General features: G+C 41.2%; 1 protein-coding gene and 1 non-coding gene across 4 annotated transcripts in view; one reads left to right on the top strand and one right to left on the bottom strand.

The window, feature by feature from the left end:
• LOC115442728 (furin-like protease 2) overlaps window positions 1–23,511 on the top strand; it is a 306,129-nt gene that overhangs the window by 153,397 nt on the left and 129,221 nt on the right. The window lies entirely within an intron of this gene.
• On the bottom strand, window positions 7,435–7,516 carry Trnas-gcu. Its single transcript has one exon. It is a non-coding gene; the product is annotated as a tRNA-Ser (tRNA).

Here is a 23,511-nt window from a genome sequence, read left to right as displayed (position 1 = left end):
GGTGAGTTTAGTGCTGGTGGGTTTTGAAAAGAGAACGTTTGAAAATCTCTAGCATTTACCGCTCGTCGTCAAATGCATAGAAATAATCTTCAGAATGACCTCAATTTTGCTTAGGTGACCAACCAAAACCCACGCCAGCCATACCACACTAATCGAAAATATTTAAAGTGTGGGCACTCACCTGCATTGAATGCACGGAGAATGAAACATTGACACGAATGACTCAGCTGGTTGTTTTGTGAACAATGTGATGACCACCTGCATTGAATGCACGGAGAATGAAACATTGACACGAATGACTCAGCTGGTTGTTTTGTGAACAATGTGATGACGCGTTACGCACTGCGACATAGCGGTGCGCACGAGTGTGTGTAGTATCGGCACGCACCCGAGGTGCGTAGATCGAGGGCACGAATACCCCGAAGCAACCGACGACGAAAAAATAGGAATGACCAGTATGATCCTACGTGTGACAATATACGCTTCAACGCAATTAGCACTCGCTCGTGAACGCAATAGTTTTGTGATCCGTTCTGTATTTAGTTTAGTGTTATTTTCTCGTGTTTTCTACTTCTACCTGTGAACTGTCTTAATCTGTCGCTTACAACCCTTCTGACTTTTCCTTCTTAGTGTGTGTGTGGAACAATATACTGTGTGAACTACCTGTGAACTTTTACTTCTCTGCTATATCCTGTTACGCCTCACGCTTACTGCCACTTGCCACATACAACGCTACATTGGTGACCCCGAGGAAGACGCAATAATGAGCGACAGTAGTGATTCCAGCAAAACTGTCGAATCACGTCGTGGTGGCGAACACGACAACGTCACCCGCCGTGCCAGAAGAGTGCACGAGTCGACGGATCGTCCTTCATATGACCTTCCGGTGAAATTGAAGGTACCAAAATTTTCTCCGGACGAGCCCGAAATTTGGTTTGCTTTTATTGGAGGGACAGTTTGATAATTATGGCATTACTGACGATGCTTCAAAATTTTCCAACGTCCTCAGCAACTTGGACATCACAACTGCCAAAGAGGTAAAGGACATCATTACTAATCCTCCACTTAGGAATAAGTACCAAAAACTTAAAAACGAGCTTATTAGGCGTTTGACCGCCTCAATAGAAAAGAAAATGAGACAGGTCCTGACTCATGAGCAACTAGGAGACCGGAAACCATCACAATTTCTTCGGCATCTTCAGGACTTGGCTGGCCCAAATTTCCCGGATGATTTTTTGAGGACCATTTGGTGTGACCGTTTGCCCAGAGATATTCAAACGGTTCTGGCATCCCAAACATCTCAGTCATTGGAGCAACTAGCGGAATTAGCTGATCGAGTCCAGGATCTAACTGTGCCTGCCAAAGTTGCGTCAGCTTCAACATGCACGTGTTCCTCCAGCGGCAATTTTTCAAATGAAGTCGCAGAACTTAAGCTGATGGTGGCAAGATTGGAAGCGAAGCTAGAAGACCGCTCTCGTGTTCCTCCACTTCCTGATCGATCTAGACCACGGCGTCGGCGATCTTCATCCCGAAGCAGGACGCGGTCGACGTCCAGTTATCGTCGTTCTCCGATCTGCTGGTACCATATCAACTTTGGAACCAAGGCGCGAAGATGTATACAGCCGTGCGATTACAAGCCAGCGGGAAATGCCATGGGCAGTCGATAATGGCGACTGACGATTGCCCCGTTTCCCCGGGTCGCCTCTTTGTACCAGACCGCCACACAAAACGCAGTTTTTGGTCGACACAGGTAGCGACCTCTGCGTTTTCCCCAGGCGTCTGCTGCGCGAACGTCGAGCACCTACGAGCTACGAACTCATCGCAGCCAACGGGACGACCATCAAGACTTACGGCTACGCGGACCTGAATCTTGACCTAGGACTTCGTCGTGTTTATCCTTGGCGATTCGTGGTTGCGGATGTGACTAGACCTATTATAGGAGTAGACTTTTTGTGCCATTATAATTTAATTGTTGATTGTAAAAACCAAAAATTAATTGATAATACGACAACATTATCTGCTCCAGCTTCGTTAGCTATTGGTTGTAGCGTATATTCGGTAAAGGTTTTGACTGGTGATTCACCTTACCATCATTTACTTTCACAGGAATTTCCTGAAATTATGCAACCAGCTGGTACACATCGCACAGTACTACACAACACACAGCACCACATTCGCACAACACCAGGTCCCCCGGTTTCATGTTCTCCCAGACGCTTAGCTCCAGACAAGCTGAAGGTGGCTAAGGGGGAGTTCCAGGCCATGTTAAACAATGGTACCGCACGGCCTTCAGAGAGCCCGTGGTCATCACCTCTACACCTTGCGCCGAAAAGGATAATGGCTGGCGACCCTGTGGTGACTATCGACAGCTGAATGCTCGAACAATACCAGATAAATATCCAGTACGTCATATCCATGACTTCGCACAAAATATTGCTGGTTGTAGGATTTTTAGCACGATTGATCTAGTGAAGGCCTACAACCAAATACCTGTGTGCGAGGAGGATATACCGAAAACGGCTATTACCACCCCTTTCGGTATGTTCGAATTCCCGTACATGACGTTCGGTCTGCGGAATGCGGCCCAAACATTCCAGCGTTTCGTCGACGAGATGATGCGTGGACTGGATTTCGTCTACTGCTATCTCGATGACTTTCTCATCTTCAGCAGGGACGAAGCGGAGCACGAGAAGCATATACGTCAAGTGTTCTCGCGATTAAAAAATTACGGAATGGTTATTAATCCGTCCAAATGTGTTTTTGGTGTGTCGGAAGTTACCTTTTTAGGGTATCGAATTTCGGCGAGTGGAACCAAACCTTTGGACGAGAAGGTTCAAGCCATTCGCAATTTCCCCGTACCAAATAATGTCAGAGCATTGAGGAGGTTTTTAGGCATGGTAAATTTCTACCGGCGTTTTTTGCCGCATGCCGCTGGAACCCAGTCTCCTCTCAACGCTCTCCTTATGGGTGCAGTCAAGGGTTCTACACCTATCACCCTATCGGGCGAGGCTTTGAAGGCTTTCACTGATACTAAGGAAAGCCTATCAAACGCAGCTTTACTCTGCACATCCGGACTGCAATTTGAAACTAGCTTTGGTCACGGATGCGTCGGACGTGGCCATCGGAGCTGTATTACAACAGCTGCAGGACAGTGCATGGCGTCCGCTAGCATTCTTCTCCCATAAGCTGAGCTCGTCGCAACAAAAGTATTCCCCGTATGACCGGGAGCTTCTCGCGATTTACGAGGCTATCAAATATTTTAGACATATGCTCGAGGCGAGAGACTTCACGGTCTACACCGACCATAAGCCGATCAGCTATGCTTTCACTGAGAGGAAACATAATTGTTCTCCCAGGCAGTACCGGCAGTTGGACTTTATTTCCCAGTTCACGACCGATATAAGGCACATCTCTGGCAAAGACAATGTCGTGGCCGATGCCTTATCTCGAATCGACGAGCTGGGCGCTCCAGTCGACCTAGCCGAACTGGCCAAGTCCCAAGAATCCGACTCTGAATTGGTCCAGTACCTGGATGGCAATTCATCTCTTCGCCTCTCCAAGTTACAACTACCTGGGAGTTGTATATCTTTGTACTGTGATATCAGTACACCAACCCCTAGACCCTTTGTAACACGAAAATTTCGCAAGCAGGTATTCCACAGTCTACACTCCTTAAGCCATCCTGGCGCTACCGCTACAGCAAAATTAGTAGCTGAACGGTTTGTATGGCCAGGCGTCAGGAGAGACTGTCGGGAGTGGTCTCGTACTTGTTTGTCATGTCAGCGTGCTAAAGTTACGAGGCATGTGTCGACACCTTTAGTCAAATTTGACTTGCCACGTGCACGTTTCAAACACGTGCACATAGACCTTGTGGGACCCCTTCCTGTATCTCAAGGACACCGTTACTGTCTCACTGCGATCGACCGGTTCACTCGTTGGCCAGAAGTAATGCCAATACAGGACATCACAGCGGAGACGGTAGCCAAGGCCCTATTATCTGGTTGGATATCCCGATTTGGATGCCCCGAGCATATTGTAACAGACCGTGGACGACAATTTGAGTCCGCCCTGTTCCAATATTTGGGGAAAATTGCTGGGTTTCAACACAAGCGCACCACAGCTTACCATCCGGCGTGTAACGGCATAGTGGAACGCTTGCATCGACAGCTAAAGGCAGCTATCACGGCCCATGCTAGTCAGAACTGGACCGAAGTTTTGCCTTGGGTACTGCTGGGTATTCGTAGCGCTTTTAAAGAGGACCTGCAGACATCTTCAGCCGAATTGGTGTACGGAGAGCCGCTAAGGCTCCCCGGCGAATTTTTCGATCCTAGCACGCCGTGTACATCCGACGTATCAGATTTTACGGCTCGTTTGCGCTCGTTTGCCAATAAGCTTAAGCCAGTACCAACCTCTCACCATACTAAGCCAAAAATTTTTATTTATAAAGATCTGGTTTCCGCCAAATACGTCATTTTACGTGAAGATGCTTCCCGCACCCCTCTGCAACCAGCGTACACAGGACCGTACAAAAGTCCTAGAACGAACGGACAAGGTTTATAAACTCCTCGTGAGAAGGAAAACCGGTCACCGTCACAATAGACCGTCTTAAACCCGCCTATGTGATAAGTGACCAGCAGGGGTTACCGGCAGAACCATCTGTGCCATACACACCCATTACGCCGGTCCCGAACACCATTGTCACGCATGATACAACACCACGGGACAAGGCAGTGCCAGTAACTACACGTTCTGGACGACGGGTCCATTTCCCAGATTTTATCGCCCCTAACCAGGTCTCTGGGGAGTCATGTGGGCACTCACCTGCATTGAATGCACGGAGAATGAAACATTGACACGAATGACTCAGCTGGTTGTTTTGTGAACAATGTGATGACGCGTTACGCACTGCGACATAGCGGTGCGCACGAGTGTGTGTAGTATCGGCACGCACCCGAGGTGCGTAGATCGAGGGCACGAATACCCCCGAAGCAACCGACGACGAAAAAATAGGAATGACCAGTATGATCCTACGTGTAACAATATACGCTTCAACGCAATTAGCACTCGCTCGTGAACGCAATAGTTTTGTGATCCGTTCTGTATTTAGTTTAGTGTTATTTTCTCGTGTTTTCTACTTCTACCTGTGAACTGTCTTAATCTGTCGCTTACAACCCTTCTGACTTTTCCTTCTTAGTGTGTGTGTGGAACAATATACTGTGTGAACTACCTGTGAACTTTTACTTCTCTGCTATATCCTGTTACGCCTCACGCTTACTGCCACTTGCCACATACAACGCTACAAAAGAAATATATTCGCACAGTAAAACAATTTCTGTCGGAACGATAGACCGGGTGCATCGAAACGCAGCGCTGTGCAACTAGGGACGCGCGTCGCCGGCAACAAGGCTCGTGGGAAATAACCGAGCCGGGACATTTTTACCATGTTTATTTAAATACGGCAAAATTGAATTCTCGTATCGAAGGAAATGGACGAACCACTTATCGGATGGAGTTGATTTGTTCCTGTTGTCGAGGTACGATCAGTAAGTTTATGAACGGTTAAGTAAATAGTTGATGTAAATAAGAGCTCTGTATTTTGTACTTTAGGTATTTTTAATATACCTAAATTTTGAGATGAGCACGTTCTTCAGCAGTAGCAGCATTAAGGACAAGTTAGAAACGCTATGCGACTTAGATGTTAGGGCGAATAAAGTTTCAATAATTATCCGTCCCGGGCTATTATATACTATATACGTATATACTATACGAACCAGAATACAATTGTTTGAGTTATGTTGTAGAGATAATAACCCAGAATAGTCTATGTAAAATACTTATTTACAGTGTCTAACAAACGATTTATAATGTATTTACTTTTCTCTATGATTGCGTCATTCATTACCCTCATTAGTCATTAATTGTATGCTCAGCCCATGCATTAACATTTTGATACATACGCAACACACATAATAACATCCAATTATTTTGCCAAAGACTGAGTATTAAATAAACATAAAGAAGAGTATCAAACACAAACCTGTTTATACCCATCAAAGGATATTATAATAATTCCCGTTCCGGTGGTACACTCGAACGCAATTTAACTTAAGACAACCGTCTTTGTATTAAAATTGATGCGAAAAATACGTAGGTTTAAACAAAAGATGCGCGTTACAAGCGTAAAGCATGAACAACAAGTCATTACGTTAGAAGGAAGGGAACGCACCGAATTTCCCTACAATTTAATTTCACGAGACAAGGCTTTTATACTGTTTGGCGTCTCTTAACGTCTGAGGAGGTTATTTTTATTTTTACCTCCCCCTTCATTCCTCAGTCCCCCGCGCCCCCGTCGGTTATAATGTGATATTCATTTATTTTATTTCCCGCCGGATGGCGCGAGTGTAGCCTGCCGCTTGCAGGAAACAAAGCCATTTCCGCGACAAGGAGCGATCCGTGGCAGCGATGCCGCCGCCGCGACGGGTGCACACGGGAGATTTCCTTATAGCTGACATGATGGCTTTATTTAGTAATGATTTGGAAGTGTGATAATTTTAGTACCTACTCGGATTGTAAAGATCGGCCAGTAGATCATGGATAAGAGTTTATTTCATAGCTTAAAGACGTGCTTGTTTTTATAATTTATCAACAGTTTCTGCTTATAAACTCATGATCTATAAATTCTAATTTTATAATTATAATTATTTAAGTCTAGTTACTTTCACCTGAGAATAAGTTAATTAGCACGCTGTATTTGTACATTGTTATTTTTGCTACACAAACTAAACAATTACAAAGGTGTTAATTAAATACAGTTGTAATGCGATGTTGACAGACGTTGCAAGTCGGTATGCACACAGAAACAGCCGCGCGTTTCCACGAGTCTTTGTTGCGGCGCGCCGCGGTGTGCGGCTTCTAAGACGCGTCGATTTACCATTCCGAGTGAATTTGACATTCGCACTGTTTATTGCCTCCCCACACCGCGTTCCCTTTTGTTAGGAATCTTTTTGTGGTATAATTTATCTAATTTGGAACAAAGAGGAATTATTCCCCGGTATATTCACTCAATTCCACCCGCGGCCGCCGCGAAATCTTTTTAAGTATTTTACAGAAAAAAAAAAATATATTTTATGCCTCCAGACTTCTAACTATTACATTATACGTCGCTTAGATTCTTCCGAAATTTTGATGATGAAAAAACCTCTCTATCTTGCGGCAAATGTTTATGAAAAAACGTTTTTTTTTTCTCCACTCTCCGCGGTCTAAAACCTTTTTAGGCGAAATCTTTTTTTACTTATAATTAGATCCATTTTTCGGCAACTTAATTAAAGCCTGTCTTTAATAACCAAGCGGAGCGTTGTTGAGATGTTGATGATGGGTGGTTTTAAGCCTTCTTAGAAAATGTTTTTGCGTCGTTAATGATGTTAAAAAAATTACCGACGAGGATGGGATTCGAACCCACGCGTGCAGAGCACATTGGATTAGCAGTCCAACGCCTTAACCTCTCGGCCACCTCGTCATGTGAAAGGCAGACAAAACTGTGATACGGTAGGCATCATAGCGTGTTAAAAGCATATTTAATCAAGTGTTGCGAACGGTCGATAACAAGTTCTTTCAAACGCCATAATCCTCAGCTGTTGTGTTGTTAAGTTTTACCTGTTGTGATTTATAGATGTTCTTGTTTTAATTTGCGGTGTGGTGTTATTTAATTTATGATAATGAATATAGAAGTTGCCAACAGTCGTTAGGATTCGGATTTTGACCTTTACTGATGATGTTTTTGCGTTAACAATAGGTACATTATGCCCGTTCCCCGGAAACCTGTTCTATTTTTATGATAAAATAAAATGGCTACGCTCTTTAACCTTTTGACTCATATTTTATTATAATACAGAGGTCGTACGATCTGGTTCGCTTGAGGAAAATGTAACAGAGAGCTCTCTTTTGATAGTGATATTACATTAACTCGTGATGAGAACAAGAGGTTGGATATTGGAAGCGTTGGCGAATGTAAATTTGCTATGATCGTGATTTAAAATATGTAAGTACTTTACTTGTGGAGTTTGAAGAGGGTTTCAGAGGAATAGTTGTAGTTTAGTATTACTGGCTATGAAGAAACAAAGGCGTGTTTTGAACATATTTTCCTGTCTAATTATAAAATAAAGGTAACGTGTTAAGCCGCACATAAAATAAGAACATTGTTTTTCCTAATTTTACTTCAAAAACAAACTACGGGGACGTGGAAGGGATTCCATTCTTACAAATGCATTATATCTTTTTCATAAAAACAACGCAGAGACAAACATAAGAGGCCATTACGTCTGCATCGATCCAAAAATGAAATGTCAATAAGCGAGCGGTCCGCCTGTGTCCACTTACCGACGCTCCGCCGTACGTAGGACGGACGGAGTACGGAGGCGGCTCGGACGGTAATGTAAAACGTTCCGCGTGCGGGGACCGGCGCCGGACGGATTTCAGGGCTGTCACGAGTCTAAGATATTTTTGGTATAACATTTAAATCGTAAAATGCCCGTTTTGATAAACGCTGATTGAGAAATGGTAAGAATCCCTGAGTAAATGACGAAGTTTTAAAGGTAGGTTTTAATGCGAATGTTGCTTTTGTATCATAATTAAATAGATGCACTCGGTAGTTTTAAAATTGGAATCTAAAGTCTAAGTTTAATCGACACGAGTGATTGATTCTTTGAGGACATTTGACGTATGAAAATGAGCCAATAATCGGTCAACACTTGGGTTTGAGTGCTTTTGAAGATTTCGATAAAAGATATATTGTACTGTAGAATCAAAGAACGGTTAGGGAAAACGTGTATGAAAGTGTAAGGCAAGAAATCTCATTCTTTCAATCTCCAGTCCACTCAGTGTCGAATCGTTGAGTGGACATCAGACGGCGGACGCTAATGTGAAACGATCCGTATGGAGGGGGTGTAAGGTAGGGCTGTAAGTTGGAGAAACGACGAAAATAAGTTTATTGAATATCAAACCTTACTAGGAAATAATCAAAATTGATAGGTAATCTAGATGGTATGTGCACTACAGAATATTTATAATTATTACTTTTTGACTGCCTCGGTGGCGTAGTTGTACTGCATGCGCGGTACGGCAGCGCTCTGAGGTCCTGGGTTCGAATCCCGGGTCGGGTAAAGTGATATTTGGGTTTTTCTGCTCAATATTAGCCCGGAGTCTGGAATTTGTGCCCGATATGGCGATAGGCTCGCCCCTATCACATCCTGGGACGGAACACACTCGGCGAAAAGTGGGTGCCTTGGTTGCACCTCTGCATACCCCTTCGGGGATAAATGCGTGATGATGTGTGTGTGTGTGTGTGATTACTTTTTGTAAAAATCGAACGTACCTGTTTTATCAATGTGTTCTTGTGAATTGTAATTTTGACATAAACTTGTATAGCTAGTTCTTCCCCTTCAATTTTAAGATCGACAACAAGACGCACATACTCGAAAAATATTTGCTATATATAAAAATTTTCTTCCATTTGTCAACCCTACAGCACCGGTGCGCACAGCCGTACCAAAACCGAGCATAATGCCTCACTGCAAGGATTTTCCGGATACTCGGTTAAAATGGGGAAGTTACCCGCGCGACGGTTTGTTTTGGCCCACTGTTCTCTTTCAATTTGTCGCATTATTTTGTTTTCTGCCACTCTCTTGTTTATTGACAGTTTACGACGACATTCATGCAGTATATTTAATAGTTGAAGTGTATCGGTATCTTTGTGTTATCTTCGAATTCAAGGGGACGATTAATGCACGCGATTGTATTTTAATGAGCTATAATTAGATTGTTAATTACATGGGTGTCAATAATCTTTTCGTGCATGTACGTAATTACTATTTATTATTCATTTATCCGTTGGAAATTTATGGTAATGTAAAAATCTTTTAAAATACTTCTAATTTTGAGGACAATGCAATTCAGGTAATAACGTATTATTGTCCAACAAACTACTATTGTTTATCTGGAAGGTCGTAACAAATATGTTGGCTTGCCGTAATTATATTTACATCACTGAAACCTGAAACACGACTCGTCCGAATAAGCCACTATATTGTTTTTTGCAGCAGGTGGTCGCTATTTCGAATGTAAAATATATTAAGTAACCCCCACCAGAACACGACACTATTTCAATAACATCAAGATCCCGCTTTCCCGTAACATAACAATAATAAAATTTCAACGAATCCCGCAAACTAGAATGTAAACAAGCCGAGACTTGAAATGATATTATTTCGACTTGTACGAGAACTTTTAAGTCAGACAAAATATTATTGTTGTGTTCCGTTACGGGCATGCGGTACGCGCGCGTTGTTTTTCCACCGAGCGCGCCGTTCGTTTATATTAGGCGCGTATTTCGTGCGTTTTCGTACGGTTTGGTACGACCGTATTGACGTCGCGAACTTGAACAAACTTAAACAAGATTTCACTTATGTATGTGTTGTGTTAAGGTGAAAGTTATAAATTTCGCAGCGTAAATTCGCCCCCTCGAAAGCCTGATGTTATATTTTATTTAAGTACACCAGCCAACGTTGATATTAATGTTGCTATTTTTTTCCAACGGTGCTAAGTGTTCAAAGGATGGGTGTATTTGCTCGGAGACTTAGAGTTCTTGTTTAATAAAATACTTTTTGACTCCGTTGACGCTCTTTCCTGTTCATGAAAGTTTCAGTCGTTTTGTTTGAGTTGTGTAACGTTTAGTTGGCAGTGAGATATTTTTGTATATCTTTTAGCGTTAATACAGATCTGGATGAGTATTATTAAAAAAACTATGATGAATTTTACTAATTATTTGTTACCGTAAAAAATATTTAATACATTATGGTGTTCTCGAATTACAATGTAAACTTGTGGATCATAAAATCAGAGATGTCAGAACCGCACCTATACACTATAAGCTACACAATAACAATAAACCGCATATTTCACTAAAATTACAAACGTAATCAATTATTTGCACTTGTAATTTACCGTATGTAATTTCAGTCCGGCCCGTTCGGTACACGTCGATACCGCACCGCGTCTGGCCCGCTGCAACTCGACCGCGGTAATGTCACTCATTGTGTACAAATTATATATTCTGTGTGACGTGCCAATATGCCGTTTACATCGATGGGGGCTGATTGCCCGCTCATTTGGGCCATTTGTGCGCGACGAATACGTAATACCGTCTTTGGGAGGTGTGATGTTTGATTTTGTGGTTTAGTTAAGATTTAGAGCGTAAGCTTAGTATGTAGTCTTCTTTTGGCCTCGATACGACGAATTGATTCACAAGGAATAAATTTTAATCACGATTATAAGCTTCCATTTTGAAGTTATTTTTGGGCACGTCAAAGTGATCACTGCACCTAATGGTAAGCGAAGTGGGACACAATTGTGCCAGCCTGTTTGAACCGGATGTACACAGGCTGATCCCGAAACGGGACACACTTACGTGGGCCACTATGGCGGGTTTTAACACCTTGTGTACGGTGTTCGCTAACCGGGCGGCTATAAAGTCAGACAAAGTCACCAGTAAAACTAGTTGTCGTATAATTTAACAGCCCAACCCAAACTAAACACAAACAAGAAAATGACTTAGTCATGGCACCCTGCCTACTCGAAATGGAATGACCTAAAGTCTGAAATTAATTATCTCCAGGTTTATTATGCGAGAAATAATGGATGCTTTGGCCCGTTTATAATCGGTTCTGCGAATGGTCGTTGAGGAGGTATAGACAGTCGTTTCTTATAAGGGCGCGGAAAAACCACAAAGTGATGATTATCGTCAGTTGACACAATTATGCCAGGTCGATTGGATAATACAGGTTGAATTTGTAACGCTATACTCTTTCGTCGGCCTGTGGCAGGTATTTAATCTTTTGTGTGGTGATCGCGATTCGAGCGGACACAAAAATCCCATCACCAGAGGTTGTATGGACTAATGTACTTGTTCTTTAAATGAGTACTGCGGCTCGCAAATGTTGTCATCTGTTGATAAGTTATCTAAATTAGCTGTTTGTTAGGTATTCTATAAATATGATTTGGCTTAGTTACTACATTATCGTCTGTTTGAAACGTGAACCCCGTAGGGGATTTAGTTATGTGAACCCACATAAATTTCTGCTCGACCTGGGAATTGAATCCAGACTCTCCCTTTATTCCCGATGCTACTAAACTCTTTATACTACCCATGTTTACTACACATGCAAGATCTGCATAACTTACGCCATTACCCGTACAGATTAGTTGGAAGCGCAGTGCCTAAATTTCCATACACCGTCATGGACATTTTTTGATGAAGTGCACCGAAGTATGTTGTTGAATCTTAATCGGGGGTGCAGGAGTCAAGTGGCTATTAGGGATACACCGCCGATGGTGGTTATGTAAGAGATATGACATATATCTCAAGATAACGAGCGTTGTAAGTAACTTGCAAAGGTTTGTAATTTTGAGTTTTGGGTAGTGTTATACTCCTTATTTTGCATAAATGCCTCTTAGCGACTACAATCAGGTGAGATGCTCACTCATCCTGTCATTCAATTATTGTTTAAATCTTTATGATTTCACCTTGCATTTGAGTCGGATACAGTACCTGAATAAATTTTATTTTACGATTCCAACGTAAATATAATACTGATACAAACTGGGCTCTATTCGTACATCAAAGAAGAAAGATGAAAATTGCGTTTGCCAGAGGCACCAAGGCCTGCCATTCTTCAGTCCAGACGTATCCCGGCGCTTGTTTCGCATCACGCAGGTGTAAACTAGCGATAAAACATGTAGAGGGCCCAGGCTCGCAATCCCTCGACGGTTACTAATGCAGATTGCGTTCAGAAGGTCATATCTAAATCACGGGGATAGAGCATAACGTCAGTATTTTATCTTAAGTCAGCACCTGCCCGCCCCCCGGGCCCTGAGTTATAACATCGGTTCTCCTTTTGTTGTTTACGAATGAGTTTTTCACATTTTCGTCGGCCGCGGACGGCGTTCGACACACCTGCTCCAGCCTAGCCCCCCCTCCTGTTATATTTATTGTACTCATTTTGTATATATTGTGAGCGAATAGTACGGCACAGTGTCGGGACTTATCGTGTGTAATGTGCCGTTATTTTTTTCGTGCGTCTCGAGACGCGGATGATGGTTTTATTATGCCGGTGTCGAGGCTGTGACGGAGCGGAGACGTTGAGTCGTGACGCACATTGCCGCGGGGGTGCGATGCCGCACGCTTGTCGCTCACGTGCGGATGCTCTTATTATGTGTCCGAATATTTGATTGATGAGAAATGTTTGCGTATTGTGTTGTGTTACCGCCGAACGTCTGTCTGCGTCCGCGTTATTACATTTCGCAGGTTTTCCGTTTCTGCTCCGGTTGTCAAAAGCATGTTTTGTTGAGAATAGATTAAATTCAGCGTTCGAAGTAAACACAGCGTCTGGACGTTTCTCATTTCGCAGTTCCAGTGTTTTCTTCGTTGTTTATCGCATCGCGTCGTTGCGAATTCAATATTCTATTCGGCCCGTGTTACTGCCAATTCTTTTTCGCGTATCGACACGTGAAAATGTTAAAAGCGATGAGAGAACGAGCGCTGCATTATATGCTTTTTATTTGTTGTAATGTAAAAGTTTCGCGAAGCCGGGCGGGTTGCGGGCGGCGGGCGGCAGAGCGGTCGCGGTTCTGCAGCGATATCTGGTTCGTTAAAAGTCGCGGTGTAAATTACGTTTAAAACAATGCTCACAGGTCGGACGGAACAGTTTGTCAACGGCACTGTTTGCGATTCTGCCACGGTTTTAAACTTAACATTTTATTTGCACCGCCGCTGCACAAAATTAGGGTTGCCGCTTTGCGGTGTCGTTATAGTTTTCATTTCGGTAAGTACCGCCGCGCGCTAACTAGTGGAATGTAGTTAGCGCACTCCCCAAACTGCACACAGTAAATAAATGAATACGTATTTGCACAGCGCCGGAGTACAAACACAATATCGCTCGTCGCGTGGATGTGTGAGCCCTCTTGTTTGCGAGCACCTTAATTAATTAAATCATTGCCGCCGTACGGCCGTGCGCTGCGCAAATGTTTGTTCGACTTATTGTATTGAAAAGTTATTGTAAACACAGGTACAATGGTCCGGCGCGCCCGACGCTCGCTCGCCGCCCGCCCGGCTCCTGCGCGAAGCGATGATTATTGTTTCATCTGCTATTTCTTTTTCTAAACACAATCACTATTTCGCTAATGCATTTGTTTTGGACATTGGGAATTTGCACTGATGGATTAACAAACATAAATATTTGGGGATTGCTAAAATTGAATTAATCCATTTCGTTTCGATACAATGTAAATTATTAACTGTGTAGTTGCCAGTTGTAATTTTGAGATCAAATAATTAACATTTTATGCGTTTGCTGGTTACCCGTCTAGCCAGTTTTGCCAATTAGATACTTGTGTGTCTCGCTTTAGGGTCGTTAATATTTTTCATTCGAGTGATAACCCTGCCCCAAAGGCTGCCTTCGTGCCTGCTAACCATAATGTAATGTATAAATTATAACAAAAGCGTAACTCCATACCAATTTTATAACACATCGCAAAACAAGAAAAGGGATTCGACATACAAAATCCATGTATCAACGGAAAGTATTTTAATTTTTTCACTCACAAACTGACCCTAAAGTTGGCCGTGTCCGAAAATATCCAATTTCCATACGATATTTAAATGAAATTTGACGTGGGGACCTCGGTGGGGGAGAGTCGACCACGTGAAGGGTGAAAAGATTCTCGGCACACTGGACACCGATACCAATTCTGATATATGACCTGTTAAATATTAAATTTTAATAGTGTCCTCAAGGGCGCCGACCTACGCGTCTCGAGGCGATTTGTTATAAATTTGAATTTCACGCGTTATTTGGCGAGGTTCGATGTGGACGTTTATTATAAGAAAAAAGTTGCTTTGTCATATCTGTCGCGTCAAAGGGTGCGCGGGTCGAAACTCGAAAGTAACATTTACCCTTTAGAACTAAACCAATGCGACCTTAGTCTAGATTTTGATCTATTGTAATAAAATATCAATGATATACCCTTACCAAAGTCAAAGTATTACGAGTTTAATGTGAATTATTCAATAAAATATGTGTGATTTTATACTCGCTAATTTAACTACAAATTCTATCCTGGGATGTAGACTGAGCGATTTATAATTTTATTTGAATGTAAATGGCAATTTTCTCTGCTTCTACCAGCTTTACTAATGTATAAATTAACCATATTTTGTTTAGTTAATTATTGTCTATATTAATGAATATGTTAGTGCTAAAAAATTAATAAAAAGAATGTATGCATCGGCCGAGCATTCTACCACTGAACCACCGATGCTTGTTTACTTGGCGGCTAAATATTGGACTAAGTTCCAAGAGTATAATTACTATATAATAATAGTCTTTATGTCACAGTACTTAAAACATTCGACACTAACACTAGATTATAATTTTAATTAGTCACGTACTTGTAATAATGTTTATAGATACGACACGGAGAAGTATAAATAAAATAAACATTCCGGATCTCATGAAGCCGACCGTTTCTATTAACCGTTGTATTAACATAGATACGAGAGCTATTTCAATATTTTCGTAGATGTCGCCTCTGCCGACGATAATTTTATTTGACACTAACTTTTGCCTGTGGCTCCGCCCGTGTGAAAAAGTTTTTCCAAGATAAAAGTAGCCTATAGTATTTAAGATAATGTAGGTTTCAATTAGTGAAAAAAAAAATGTAGTTTCTGAGATGAGGGCGTTCAAACAAATAAACAAACAAACTCTTCAGCTTTATAGTATTAGTGTAGATATTAAAAGATTCAGACTGTTCAAAAACTCGCTGTGAGGTCATAGGGAATTTTCGAACTGAAACTATAAATGATCCGAAATTTGAACCCAGAACTTTATAGTTCATAGAACGCCCTCACTAGGCTAATGGTGGTACTAACGGCACACGGCAATTCGTTTTTTCGAAATACTTTAGGTACAACGCACGCGGAATAAAATGGCTAACAATTTTACCTATAAAAGGGATAGAAATGGACGTTGTTTTCGCCACGTTTTGCACGAATCGAGATCGAATTTTGTCCATTGTGACGGCCTTTACAATATTCATCTATATCTGTTACAGTGAAGCGAGAAATTAAACACAAAAATGTCGCTGTCAAGTTATAAAAGGTTTTCAAATCAGTTCACGTCCTACTACAAAATGGAAAACAATTTCTATGATTTTTAAGATGAACTTTTTAAATAAAAATAATAAGGAAATGTAACACTCTGCCTGATTTACGAAACAATTGCTGCATTTTCAGTCGTCATTCATTTATTCGTCTCGAGGACGAGCTATTTCGTCGCCCTTTTTCTGCAGCTTGATTGGCTCAATCAGCTGTTCAAATGGTAGTGTCGGGCAGCAGGCGGGCGCGCCTTCGTCTCACAATCGCTTTAAGATACATTAAATTCCTCGTTTCAAATAGTTCTCTTGGGTTTTGTCTTTTTTATGTGAATAATCTCGGTTGCATAAGGTCAGGGAGGCCTTATTCCGTCTATGAGGGCATATCCGTCTTATTGCAATTACGGGCGTTCTACTCGAAGGACAGCTTTTATAACCGTCTAAGTAAATACGGGATTATTTGACTCTTGTTCCTATATGGCTATCGAAGCTGTCCTTCGAATAGAACTCCCGTATTTGAAAAAGGCGAATATACCCTTATAGACGGACTAGGGCCCCTTGACCTCACCATGAACAAAGCTAAGTAAGTTGAGCTTAGATCACGTAGCTGTGAAAATGCCACACAGCAAAAGTGTACTGGTGGGAGGTATCTCATATGTGAGAGTCCGCCTGGTTAGGTACCATCACAATGTCTACTTCTACCGCCAAGCAGCAGTGTGCAGTCACTGTTGTGTTCAGGACATTGTAGCCAGTGTAACTACTGGACATAATAAGACCTAATATCTCATGTATCAGGATGGTGAGCGCAGTGGAATTCTAAACATTACTATTCAAGGTACTCGATGGTGTTGTGACTGTTTATGGGCAGTCATATCATTTACCATCAGGCGAATGGCAAGCTCGTCTCGTCATTCAAAGCAATAAAAAAAAATCTTATACATATATCATAGTTTGCGGGCTTCACATATACATGCAAAAATATCTATGCGAGCTAAGTTGAAATAACTTGTTTAACTTTTCGTCTGCAACTGACATGCTATTGTTATAATTATTAGGTTTCTTGTTGGTGCACAAACTTTTATGAATTTGTGAAGAAATCTCTTTTGTATACTTTTACCCAACCCTAGGGCGGATTAATCGTTTATTTTAATACGATAGACCGTCTTTTATTCAATCAGTTCAGTCGATTTAATGAAAAGTACGAATAAACTAAAACAAATTACATACATAGTTGTATGATTTCTAAAAAATGTATACCTACCAAATAATTTCACACATATGATATTCTTTACACGTTTTATTGTAAGCACATTTATTATAACTTAACGAGCCGATGCCGTGTGTTTTTGGGGTGTGGTCGTAAATTGTGTTCGATAACTTACATGAAATTCATACAATTTATAAATAATTATGCTTTAAGGTTATAGAAAATATAATATGAGTATAGTGGGTACTTGTAAATGTGGAGCGCTTTATGCTAGTTAATAGTGCAATATTCATTAAGCATAGTGTACCTTATGCATTTATAACGTCGAAAATAATTAGCAAGCAATTGCTTTTCGACACATTTCACAGTCAAAATCCGTTAAATTTATTACCTTTGCTTTGTACACGAGAAAATTTGAATTTCGAACAGACCGACACTAGTTGGTATCGAATATGCTACAGATTTTTCCATTAAACCGATTTACAAGTTAAAATTGAAATGCAACGCGTCGGCATCAGATGTTTAAAGCTCATTGGGCAGCTAACCGGCCGACGGGCAACGTTTCACGTATTAAAGATACGCTTGTCAACGGCAGCCGGGAGCCGGCAGCGTGCCGGCACGGCTCGGTCGTATTGGCTATCGGCACGATGTATTTATTGACACCCGTCGGTCGCATTTACCGTATTCGTTTGAGTTGCCGGGTTTGTTGACTGCTGAGACTCAATATATGCAAATATAATGGAAACTTCACATACGTGATGTTAAGGAATATGCTGCGCTTGTTACTTTGAATCTTGTCTTACTAGCTTACACGAAATATAATTTTTAAACAATAACATTATTATGTCAATCATTACCTACCCGGGACAGGGAACCGTTTTTTTTCAACGTTTTTTGATAATGCTGAATTTTATAGACAAGCGTCTTCATTACATTCTTATTCGACAAATTGACATACACATCGATGTTGCCAATACAATGTCACAACAAAGCATCACAAACACAATCAGTACTCCGTAGTTCGCAACAATACAAATGATGACGCGCGTCCACAGCGCAATCACGACGCGCTAAAACCGCCCGATCACCGTCCATTGCATTCAAGTGCACACGTCGGAGATATCAACCAATTCGGAAATAAAACCGAGTCGGTGCGCCGGGCGGTTTCCGATATCTGCCCGGTCGCGTCATAAAAGCGCGCATCGGTAATGTATTCGCGGGGAATGATAACGATACAACACTACTCGCAGGGATGCCAGCTTGGACGAATTCCCCAAATTTTGGGGGGTTTTTAAACGCAGCGAAGGGAAGATTGGGAATAATTTTCTCTGATCAGAACATAGCAATAATATGTTATTTATTAGTAGTTTTAAGTTTAGTAAAGTCAGGGAAGCTTCAGACGCGTACTATATTATTCGGGTTTTTTTTCTCTTTAGGAGATTTCCTAATTATGTTTCTGGGTTATTACAAAGTAGACATCTGACAACACTGAATGCTCACTAGTCGCAACCCTTGTAACGCGATATGCACTCGCATTGCAACGTTTATGTGCGTTATTAGAAATGTACGAGAAACAAATGAGTTGCGCGGTGATCCCGTTCGGGTTGGGTTATGTGATGCGGTTAAACATAACAGAACGTAGAGTTTTAATAGTGTTTTGTCTACACAAAAGACTACTCTTTATTTATATCATGTTAAAACCTATGCAAATAATTATAAGTGGCAAATGGCTATACCATTTGGAGGCTACAAAGACAGAGAGAAACTGAGTTTATGTTTTGCCTTTTGTTGCACATTGTCATACCGTTATAAAAAGACCTTACTAAGAATAGTAAAATCAATTTTAATTAGGCACCGACTCCAAAATTGATATCCAGTATGATGTTATGTGAAATAATTTTTTAGTTTTGAGTGGTTTCTGAAGACGGTTTAATTTTAGGTCCTATTTTTTTATTTGATTTTACATAATTAGTTGAATGAAATAATAGGTAATATATGTAAGAAAGACTAAAAATGTGCAACATCACAATAGTGCAGTACGAAGCATGGTTGATATCACATCACGACCCTATAAAACGTTTGTCTCGTGCTACGAACTACTAACGACAAATTGTACCCATAACTAGAGATGGTACGGCCGAGTCATCCTTATTTGCGCACGAGTACAGCGTCAAACAAATATCAATGAACGTACACATACGCGAACCAATTGCACGGCATTTATTGCATGTTTTACGAGTGACATAAGTTTTTATTCCCTTTGTCTGGAGCTGCGCGTATCCGCGGCCCGCGTTTCGCCCCGACTCCCGCACGATGCAAATGAGAAAATTGCACACATACGCTATGTTACAATGTCGGCTTTATTTTCCGATTCGTTACGTCACTATTAAATGGGCCGTGTTTTTGAAACGTAGACGGTGGACGTGTGTTTTTTTGTATGTAGGCCGGAAAGCGATATAGTGGGTGATCAAATGTTAAATGACCATTGGCGTTCCACCCATAATAACAAAAGATTAATGGCTAGAACGGGAAGTGCTTACGTAGATTTAATTTGACCGTACTTCAGGCCAGTCTTGAGTATCGTTTACCGGTGTAGGGGCTTGGAAGACGCTGCGTCACTTGTTGTTAATGATGGTTGTTGATTAACTGTAAAGTTCATAATACTAATCTCATTCTGTTACTACTTTCTGAGGATATTTTTTAGTATCTAAGGATAACACACAAGTTTTAAATCCACTGATTACTCACATTAAGTGAACCAGTTCACAGGCATGATTCGCCACTCCCACATTCTGAGTAGCACTTAAAAACAAACGTACGTTTTTTGTAAATGGAAAAGGGTAAGGAGCCGTGGCGCGAATAAATCTGATTGCCTTCGCGTTTGATGGCCGTGCCTCGGATATTTGTGTACATTGAGATGTTCGCGGAAGTATTGCCGTGATTGTGGATTTGTTTCTTGCGAGGGTATTTTTTTTTCCGGCATTCCGGTTCGCGGTTCGACATCCCTTAAATATGATTCAACAATGATACTTGAACGGTTTTGTGTATTTTTTGCTTCGGTTTAATGGTTATGTTATGATTGTGTTTATGTCCAGTGGTTGTTTAATATGTGGTTTGGAAGATAGTGAGCTTGCTGATTAATTTAGGAAGTAGGTTTTTTTTTACATAATTTGTTTTAGAGTTTTGTCCCAGTGTTTGAACGTCTTAAAGTGTATGTAAGGTTAAAACATATATGTGGTAAGATATGGAGTCATGATATCGTGTCTAAAGCTGAACGCATAGTCCCAGCACTTGCCAGGCGAGCAGCTCGCTCGAGTCTTCATTTGGTACTTATACAAATATCAGTCCATCCCGAAACTTTATCCACGGGGTTGGGTTTAAAATGATGGATTAAAAAGGTTTTTAAAAGTAATTATGCGTAACGTGATCTGACAAGCCGGTGTAATTACAGTAATCGAGTTTGTTTACTTACCCTTTCGTTGGTAGATTTTTCTTAATTATTGTAGAAAAAAGAAATATGTGATGGCTCAATTGTAATTGGGATCTCGGTATATGAAATTTAAAAAATTACAAAATTGATATGCATCGGCCGGGAATCGAACCATAGCTAGCACTTGTATAGTAAACAAGCAAATACGATGTAATTTATAACAGCATTCTTCAAAGTGAGGAATATGTTATTTGCGAGGACCATTAACGCTTCCGTGCCCACATCGTCATCCTCCCCTACCCCGCATCCCGTCCCATCAAAAAACTGTATACCGCAGCCGACGCGTGTAATGAGCGTTATTACGCGTCACGGAGACGGTGTTGTGTACACAAATGAACGAACAGACATACGTGATACATCGCCGGCTCAATATTAAAGTAGGCGCGGACCGGGCCGCATTAATACGTCATCGCTAGTACTTTAGAGGCTCGCTACTCTATGAAGTTATTGAACGGTATTTCGCTAACGATGTTCCTTTTTCAAATTTCATATTTTGTACTGTGGCGGTACAATCAATGCATACACCGCCATCTCGTCAACATCGCGGGAACTGCAAGATGATCGATGCGTTGACATAAAATAACGTGCGGGATAGAGAATAAGTCCCCTGTAGTGATAACACACAGCAATCACGTTAGATGGTGACAGACAATCCTGGATTATGCTAGCACAATTTGAGCAACGCGTTGCATATATAGCACCTCCGAATAGGAACCGTCGGAGGGGCCGCGGCCGGTCAGGCGCAACATCTGCCTGACTGGAAATATTTCCGCTCCGTAGAGGAACGCAACCATATGTTCCTCTACAGCTGTAGAGGAACAGATGGTTCTTTTAAAACTTTACCTTTATGCCGCTAAAGTTCCACAACGTGACGTAATATGGTCGTAATACGTTAATATAGATTCCATAAGCATCAGGGCCCTTATTCTCTATCCCGCACGTTATTTTAACAGTGCGTAACAAGCACGTAACACAACGCATCATGGTTAGGACTATAGAAATTTGGCTTACAGAATACCGTTCCACGCACATTTCTCGAAGATAACATGACACGGCCGCGTTACGCGTTTACACTATCATACAGAATAAGGGCCCAGGTGATCATTTTAGCATCAGTTCTATTAGATTTAGTACTGATTTTAAGTTGTCTGATGCCTCGATATTAATTGGAATGGTCCATTCATATAGAAACACCTAAAACTGAAACAAGTACACCTGAAACTTATAACTACCCTCTTTTTCCGTCGAAAGTTAAAAATGGACTGCTCGCGTTACTTTAAGGCCGCCATCTTTGGAAAGGCATTGCTCAGTCTTTATTTTAATTTTGGGTTGACCAAAGATCCGCAATGACAAATATCGTATAGTTCCATAATAGTATTGCAAGGAATTAATTCAATGTGCTTGCTGGATATCGGCTAAAAACCACTAATGACAACTAAGATTTGTATGGTCATAAATTATGGAGAAATTGTCATTTTTGATTCAGCAGTATTACTACATTAGGTCTACGTGTTTGAATTACATTTTTATACGTGCGTGATAGATAACATTATTTTATGCAAATGTTGGATAATGGATTTTAAATATTACTCGTTACTACTCGATACTAAATAAAATAATGAACTTATTTATAATAATAATACTGAACGCAATCAGCAATTTTGACTTATTAGTAACAAGCATCGGTGGTTCAGTGGTAGAATGCTCGCCTGCCACGCGGGCGGCCCGGTTCGATTCGGCCGATGCATAAACGTCTTTTTTATTTTCTTTATACATATTTGGAACCAACTTGGGCCACGCACTGGTTTTTCAGATTTATGAGGTTTTGTCGTAATGAACTCTAAATATACTCTAATTTATTCCAAACATTTTAATACATGATAAAAAAGTTTAAAATCGATATTTTAAACTAATTGCCAATAAAATAAATACTTATGTGTGGTGTATGTTTTGTTGGTTAAATATAGATAAAACATAATGTTAAAAAGACATTTAAATATCAAAATTCTATAAAATTATTTTATTTATTTAAGTATTTTCGGGAACAATATTATTGACGTGAACATCGCGCTGCGTCGGAAGCTTGTGTCACGCTACAAGCGGGGCGAGTCTGCGCCGGCCACCCGCGTTGACAAGGGTCCAAATCAGAGATATTAATTTGTACCGAGCGCTCTAAATTAACCGGCGCCTGTTACCCTTTAGGGTGGCGCCGCATATGAATAGGCTATATGAGAAAGCGGGAAGCTTTAAAATTCTGACAGTCTTGAAGGGATCTTGTTTGAGCAGCATTTCCAAACAGATACGACTTGTTGACCTTCAAAAAAGAGTATATTTCCACCTAAAAGGCTGGTAACGCTTCTCTATGGTATCCCCTAGTATTACTGATGTTCATGGACGGCGGTCATCACTTACCATCAAGTGAACGGTATACTTGTTTGCCTCCTATAATATAACAAAAAAAAACATTGTTTGATAGTTGCTCGCCTGATAGCGCCTGCTAATATAAAATAGCAATACCACAGATTCTGATACAATAGCTATACTAAACAAAACGTCCCCACCACGCGGTAGTGCGCTCAAATAGTTTGCCAGCTGTTATAACAAAATTGGAATC

This window comes from Manduca sexta, chromosome 8 (genome assembly GCF_014839805.1).
Source record: "Manduca sexta isolate Smith_Timp_Sample1 chromosome 8, JHU_Msex_v1.0, whole genome shotgun sequence".
Lineage (NCBI taxonomy): Eukaryota > Metazoa > Arthropoda > Insecta > Lepidoptera > Sphingidae > Manduca > Manduca sexta.
Note: the sequence above shows the minus strand (reverse complement) of the source record. Positions and strands in the feature narration are given on the sequence as shown.